This window comes from Atta colombica, unplaced genomic scaffold, assembly GCF_001594045.1.
Source record: "Atta colombica isolate Treedump-2 unplaced genomic scaffold, Acol1.0 scaffold190, whole genome shotgun sequence".
Classification (NCBI taxonomy): Eukaryota; Metazoa; Arthropoda; class Insecta; order Hymenoptera; family Formicidae; genus Atta; species Atta colombica.
The window spans coordinates 132,077-140,946 of record NW_017259283.1 but is presented as its reverse complement, the minus strand read 5'-3'; the positions used below and the strand labels follow the sequence as shown (position 1 = coordinate 140,946).

At 32.1% G+C, this 8,870-nt stretch overlaps 1 pseudogene; it reads left to right on the top strand.

The window, feature by feature from the left end:
• The first annotated feature begins 1,232 nt into the window (after window positions 1–1,232).
• Window positions 1,233–8,841, top strand: LOC108686817 (annotated as a pseudogene).
• The last annotated feature ends 29 nt before the right edge of the window (window positions 8,842–8,870 follow it).

Sequence of the window (8,870 nt, the reverse complement as noted above, 5' to 3'; positions counted from 1 at the left end):
TTTGCAGAAGTCAAAAATTGACTCCAAAATTGGATCGCCTCCAAAGACGAGTTATTTTTTCGAGATGGAATTTGACAATTGCCTGAGAGATAGGAAAAAGTAGGCAGCGATGGACAATACTTTAATTGATCTGTTCATTTATTTTGTTTTGAAATAAATGCACAAAAAACCGAATTAGTTCGGATCGAATTAATTTGTACTCCCAACAATATTATTATTATTATTGTTGTTGTTATTATTATTATTATTATTATTTCATGAAAGAATTTTCATGTACCTATCGCAGAAAAATTTCCTGTTGTTTTTTCTGCTAAGCTGACTAGTCAGGATAGATCTTTAATCAACGTAAACGTCCTGCGTTGTCATTTTCCACAAGAGGTTCATCACATACTTGCTCCTCTTTCGTTCGATGAAGCGTATCGACACAATTCCTTCTCATTGGTGTAGACGTTGATGGAAATGTCATTCAAAGTTTCGAATTTCTTAATTTGATTCAACATCATTGGAAATTCGATGCCCGCAAGATTTAGACGTGCAGGTACAAGAACTCCCGTTCCACATTTTTTTGAGCCAGGTGAGAGCGGCAACAACAGATCACACGCGAAACACACATTGTCCGCGGTTTGTATGTTGATTACCGTTCTCTTTAACATAATTTCTCGCGAGAATTTGATATGATATCCAGCATACAGAGGATTGTATTTGTTCACATTCACCGTTAAATTCAGTATACGCGACAATGCCCATCCGCTATCGCGTTCCTGAAACTCTTCCAATGATGCTACGGACTGGCGCGTCATCAAAACGGCGTTCAAAAGTCGTATTCTGGGCGCGATGATAAACTCTAAACATTGAGTCTCACCGATTCTTCGAAGCCGCGAGTGAAATTGTACTCGAGCATGTATATAGTGTAATACGACGATATGACTCTATAAATTACTTTTTATTACTTTAATCATTGTCATTGCGAAACATGTCCTTGAAAAAAATTTCTTATATTACGCTGACAAGGTCATATTGAAACTTACAAATTTGCTGACACTGCAATTTGCGGTATCAAATTACATTAATGTCATCACCGGATGTCTCTAAAAATCTTTTGTTACAAAAAATTGTTGGAGGGGATAAGATTTAAAAATAAATTATAGAGATTGGAGCAACAATACTGCATCAGTCGCTCAGACAGATTTGTCTTGCAGTGATCTTCAGCACTATGGATTCATATCTTCAATATGAGGAACAAGTAAGTATTTCAATTATATTTGTTTGTGAAAATTGTTTCTTTGTATATTGCTTATTCATTAATTTTTTTCCAATACATTTTACAATACATCTTCTCGTACCATTTTGATAAGATTATTAGCGTTGACACCGATGGTTTATAAATTTTTGAAGATTGGAACCGTCGTGGGACCAATCCCTCACAGAAATTACGATTGGCAATATCCGATAATTGCATCGTTCTGCCTCATATTATATGGACGGCATTCATCAAAAAACGAGCTGATATCGAAAGATTGGTGTAGTTCACTGATGACCCATCATCATCATCATCGTCATCGTCATCGTCATCGTCATCGTCATCGTCATCATCATCATCATCATCATCATCATCATTATCATTATCATCATCATCATCATCATCATCATCATCATCAATGACCCAACTCGTAAAAATACGTGATATGAATAATGTGAAATTATCATTATGTGACATGTGTTTATATATGAAACCATCGACTATACTTCTTATGCTTGAACTCGAACAATGTGTCGAGCATATATTTCGATTTGTATCAATGTACAATATATACAATAGTGTACAATAGTGTAAACGAAAGATTTAAATATTTTGTAAGTTATATACGACAAAACTGCATTACTAACAAAAGTGATGTGGCAAACATTTTACGTAAAATTTATGATAAAAATTCAACTATCAAATGCAAATTGATCGTGTATATTGATACGCTTTAGATAATATTATACATAATGCATTGCATGAAAAATAAATGCGTATGTAATTGTATATCCCAGAATTTGCAATTAAGCGTTCCTTTCTTCTTTCCATCTTACCTTTACGGTATCACGTTATGCACGCATCATCGCGTTCGATAAATCGCGCTGTTATTATTCCACAATGAATAATTATACAAAATAAAATAAAATATAATATTTCGCGTGCTAGAAGAATAAGATGACAACGCCTAACAGGAAAAATAGGATGCATGGTAAGTAAGTAAACGTACTAATTTTTGAATAAGACCAATTTTTGAATGAAAACATAAATTTATTAATATTGGGAGTACAAATAAATTTCCGCCATTTTTATTGTGAAAGAACGGTACATAATGTTTTATTCAAAGTAATGGCCATCGCTAGCCACTTGTTCCCATCTTTCTAGTAGCATATGGATACCGCGTCGGAAAAACGCTTCATCTTTTGAAGCTATCCAATCATCGATACAATTTTTGGTATCTTCATATGATGTGAAGTGCTGCTCAGACAGGTCATGGCGTCATCGATCGGAACAAGTGGTAGTCGGAAGGAGCAATCTGGAGAATACGGCGGGTAGAGTAGAACTTCCCATTTGAGTGTTTCTAAGTAGGTTTTGACCGGCGCTGCAACATGTGGTCGAGCATTATTATGCAGGAGAATAATTTTGTTATGCCTGGAGTAGTGGGCGCGTTTTTCCTTGAGTGGCTCAATCTCATCAATTGTGTTCGGTAGAGAGCCCCAGTAATGGTCTCGTTCGGTTTGAGCAACTCATAATACACGACACCAAGCTGATCCTATCAAATACACAATATGAGTTTTTTTCTATGAATATTCGGTTTGGCTATCGATGTTGAAACAGATGATTCCCATGATTTCCTCTTCTTTGAATTTCCTCTTCTTTATCGTAGTGGATCCATTTTTCATCACCAGTGACTATACGATGCAAAAAACTTTTTCGTTTATGCCTGGCAAGCAGCATTTCACATGTGAAAAATCCGCGTTCAACGTTTCTCGGCTTCAGTTCATATGGAACCCAATTCCCTTGCTTCAGTTCATATGGAACCCAATTCCCTTGCTTTTGAATCATTCCTAATGATTTCAAACGATATGAAATTGTTTGTTGAGTCACTCCTAATGTAAGTGCAAGTTCTTTTTGCGTTTGGCACGAATCTTCATCCAATAATGCTTCCAATTCCGCGTCTTCATACACTTTCGGCCTTCCGCTACGTTCTTTGTCTTCGATGTCAAATTCACCGTTCTTAAACTTTTGAAACCACTCATGACAACTTCTGTCACTTAAGGCAGCATCACCATATGCTTCTACAAGCAATCTATGAGCCTCAGCTGCAAATTTTTTCATATTAAAGAAGTAAATCAAAAGTTCCCGCAAATGATGCTTATTCGGCTCAAAACTCGACATTTTCGTACAAAAAAAAATATCTGATGCTTATACAAAATCGCTAATATTTCAAGGTTATGATGTTGCCGGATTCCAATCTTACGATATGTCGTTTTACAAAACAATTTTAACTATAGTTTATTAGTAACACCATCTTTTGTAAACGGCGGAAATTTATTTGTACTTCAATATTTAATTTATTAATATTAAGCTTTTCTTAATTCAGATTTTAAAAAGTACTTATATTAAATAAATTAATATATCTAGATGTTGATGAAAAGAACATTTTATGAAATATTATTTTGATTTTTCAAAAATAATTTTTGTTTTCTAAGAAACATAGAATGGATGTTTTTGAATAAAGTCTTAATCATTTTGGTTAGAACGTCATAAAAATCGTAAGCGAATTTACGCTTAAATTTTTATATAATTAAAATACAAATTATATTTTGAACATCGGAAATATCTAATAAGCTCTATTAAAAAGAAATTGCAAAATAAATTCGTGTTTTATTATTAAGATGTTCATAAATAGGTACATACAATTGCTATAAATCCAATAATTGAACGCGCTTCTGTTATTGATGCACGTCACTTCGATGAGATATTGCTGTACATAAACAAAGTTATTGAACTAAAAAATCGTAAGTATTATTAATATTATTATGTTTACATTTGTTAAATTATTATTTCACAATGGTTTTTATAAATTTATTTGTAAAATAATGTAAAAAGAATATGTTTTTTTTATGGCAAACTTATTATTTCTTTATATTTATAGATAACTCTGTTTCTAACCTGTATAATATAATATGTATTTTCTTTGTAAATAGTTGTTTTAATAAGATATAATTTTGTAAAAATTATTGTGCTTTTTATAGAATTGATTTCAAAATGCCAAAAGAAAAAATATTAAGAAAATACATACAGAATGATGGATCAAACAGTCCAAGTATAAATAAAAAGAAAATCATTGACATCTGCATCGCATCAATTTGGTATTCCACTTTACATTTAAAGCTCAATAATAAATATCCTATGAATGCTAGACGTGGACCTTCTATTTTATCTGAAGAAAAAGAAAACTTTGTAATATAATGGATTTTCTTTTGTTATCAACGGATTTCCAGTGAATAAAAATCAACTTTTGTTATAGGAACATAGAAATATGTTATAGGTACATAGAAATATGATATCCAGAACTTATAACAAGAATGACTCAGAATCTATCAAAGAGACGTGCCGAAGCAACAAAGGAAAAATTACGTGAATGATTTAACAAAATCAAAATTTTCTTGGAACAAAAAAGATCTTATTAATATTGATCCTTCTCAAGTATTTAATCTTGATGAAAGTATCTTTTCTTGTGCCCAAAAGCAGAACATATTTTAAAAGATTCCAAATATGTGTATAAAGTAATTAATGGCGATGAAAAAGAGCGTCTAACGGTTTTGTTCACAGTGAGTGCGGCCGGAATTGTGATACCTCCGATGATTTTATTCTGGTATCAGAGACTAACTAATACTATTGTCAGTAAAATTCCTCAAGATTGGAATGTCAGAACTGAAAAAGGATAGCTGACCGGTGAATTTTTCTATGAGTATATAGCCAATGTTTTCTATCCTAAAAAATGTCATTTAATTTCCAATATTATTTTATAGCCATTCATCATACTACCATTGATTAATTTTTGTCTTGAAAACAAAATATAGTTATTCACACTGTTTCCAAATGCAACATATTGCAACCATTGGACGTTGTAGTGTTTCATTCACTGAAACAATCTTGGAAATCTGTAAATGATCAATGGAGAATTGATAATGCTCCACAACGTTTAAGAAAAAAAGATTTTGTACAACTTCTTGAAAAAGCGATTGAAAAGATAAATTTATCTGAAATGATAAAAAACGGATTTAAAATTTGTGGACTTCTACCTTTTTACTTGGACGCTGTTAATTATAATATTTTAAATAAAAATGAACAAATGAATTTAAATTGTATGCAGGAAAACTGAATCAATTATAGCTGAATCTTGTTATAATCAAAAACAGAGAGAAAATGAACGTAAAAAATTTCTCAAAATGCTTGAAAATCAATTAAGCGAGGAAAAACTACAAGATTTTCGAAATGTTGCTTTTAATAATATCTCTGTTAGTGACATAAGAAATGACAATAAGAAATGGATTATTTAATGTAGTTAAAAATCAAGAAATTTTGTGGTAGAGTAAATTTTATAAATTTTCCTTTCAACGAAAATATTTGACAAGCTATTTATATTTATTTTCTATATTTCTTTACATTATAAATCTAGTTTTTCAATAAGTTTATCATTCTTCGTAAATTATTATTTTAAATAATTAAAATTATAATATTTAATTGTAGGAGAATATAATGATATTTAGAAGTCTTCAAATGAAGAAGCAATTTTTTTAATAAGTAATGAAGATATCTTGATTTCTACAACAAAATGATATGCATAATGATTCTTTTTTTTTTTATACACATTTTTCACAAGATTCATCAGTTATAAATACAGCAACGAAAATTTGCCAAGAAAGTAATAATATTGACAATACGTTGTTGAACATTGAACCACAGGACATGACAGAAAGTAATAATATTACAGATGCTTATATTTCTACGGGTAAGTTTTTGTAAGAAATATTACTCATAACATTTAGTAAATTATCTTTACAAATAATTGAATTATTTTCTTAGATAATCAAATTGTGATTAATTATTGTGATAATAATAACAATGGCCATGATATAAATCATCTTAAAAATTATGAGTGTGAATTGAAAGTACTCTCAATTAAAAAATATTTTATTTCGTAGTATAATAATAACCGTATTCAGCAGAAAAAGCAGTTTTGTAACTATTGTAAAATTCTTTCATATGTGATGAATTCATATATTTAGTTCCAGTAAGAACTAGAGGCAAAATCAATTATATTAAGGAACTTTACAACAGTTGCAAAGCTACTTTTTTTAACTGAACGCAGTCAATATGTATTCTTATAGTCAATACATATATTGGGCATTTATTTTATTAAATATTCATTTATACAAATTTTAGACAAAATATGAGAAAGGAATTTTACAAACTATGATTTCATCACCATTCAAAGATACATTTTTCTGGTCAAAATCTGTAAAGAACATAAAAAGAAAAAATTCCAAAGAAAAAATTCCGAATGTTGCAACTTCCGTTAAGTAGCAAGAATATTACATAAAAAAGAAGAGAATAAATTACAAAAAGAAAAAGAAAAAAAAGAGCGACAAATTAAATATAAAAAAGCACAATTAGAAATATTAGGTGTACAATTTTGCTTCCGCCGTTTTTTTTCCGAAATTCGAGGCTTTATTGTAAAAAACTGGTTATACATTTATGATTCAAAGTATTGTCCATTACTTTCTCCCATCTTTCGGGTAGCGTATTAATCCCGCGTCGAAAAAACTGGTCATCTTTTGAGGCTATCCACGAATCGATCCAATTTTTTACTTCTTCATAAGACCGGAAGTGCTGGTCAGCTAGGCCGTGTGTCATTGATCGAAACAAGTGATAGTCAGAGGGAGCAACGTCTGGAGAATACGGCGGGTGGGGTAGGACTTCCCATTTCAACGTTTCCAAGTATGCCTTGACTACTTTCGCAACATGAGGTCGAGCATTGTCATGCTGCAAAATTACTTTATCGTGTCTCGTTGTATTGCGGCCGTTTGTCTTTCAATGCTCGGCTCAAACGCATCAATTATTGCGTTCGATACTGATCGCCTGTGATTGTTTCAGTCGGTTTTAACAGTTCATAATACACTACGCCGAGCTGGTCCCACCAAATACAGAGCATGACCTTGGAATCGTGAATATTCGGTTTGGCCGTCGACGTGGAAGCATGGCCGGGAACTCCCCATGATTTACTGCGCTTGGGATTATCGTAATGAACCCATTTTTCGTCCCCAGTCACAATGCGATGCAGAAATCCCTTCCGTCTTTGCCTTTCAAGCAGCTGTTCACAAGCAAACAAACGCCATTCAACATCTCTGGGCTTCGTACAGCACCCAATTTCCTTGCTTCTGAATCATTCCTATGGCTTTGAGGCGTTTTGAAATGGCTTATTGAGTCACTCCCAATGATCGTGCCAATTCTTCTTGATTTTGACACGAGTCTTACTCAAGTAATGCCTCCAATTCTGCATCTTCGAAAACCTTCTCTCTTCCACCGCTATGCCGGTCTTCGACATCAAAATTACTGTTCTTGAAGCGTTAAAACCACTCACGACACGTTCTTTCACTAATAGCGGCCTCACCATAAGTATTTGAGAGCATTCGATGAGCCTCAGCCGCAGATTTCTTCATATTGAAGCAAAAAATTAAAACCTCCCGCAAATGACGAGAATTTGGCTCGTAAACTGACATTTTCAATCGAGAATAACTTTATGATGCACACACAAATCGACTAATGTTTCTATGAGGTTATGTTGACAGATGCCCAAGTTTATTGTATGACGTCTATGATCTATTTATTTCGACCACCACTTACCGCTAAAGCCATCTATAGGAAAACGGCGGAAGCAAAGTTGTACATCTAATACATTCGCGTAGACATACATAAATGTGCACACAGGATAAATTTAAAAATGAAATATAACTCTTCGATTGAAATTCCTCATTTGTCACAGATATGCGCAACTTCTTGAAGATACATTTACTATACCTTTCGCTATGCAGATATTGATAGCAACGATAGGAATGAGCATTACTTTGCTGCAAATACGTCTAATTACATGATTCTTACAATTTTTAAAACCCATTACACACCCAAAGTGATTGTACAAAGAAGAGTTGTACGTATTTCTTGTGCTACAGATTACACAGGATAAAAGCGATATCTTAGAAGAAGAAACAAGGTGTTCTATACACACAACGTGTTTTATATCGGTGGCCAATTAATTCATTTGTTTTTTTTTAGTTTCGAAGGACAAAGACTGATAGATCACAGCCTTCAGATACGTGATAAGATGTAAGATGATATTATTTTCAATTCATCTAAATAATATATTGTATATGTAACTAATATATATGTGACTAATTATAGATACAAGTATAATGTTATTGCCTATATTTCGTATATTTTAAAAATATGGCAGATATAACAGCTTCTATGAAATTATATAATATAAAGCATATATGAAATTACAAAAGATAATTATGCTATAGTGATGATGAAAAGTTTTTATCCGAGTTTCTTAAGCGCAAGAAAAGTTTACATTTTCTCTCTACAGTTTCACTATGGTAAAGCAAAAATTGTCGCAAATGTTCTTTCGAATAATTTTAATAACATTTGGTGTTCTTACCTTAAAAGTTCTACAAACCTCGATGTCATACTTTACGGTACTCGCGTCCTTTCAATACTTTATTACTTCCTATTCAGCAATTAAACGCTGACAACAATGATATATATATATATATATATA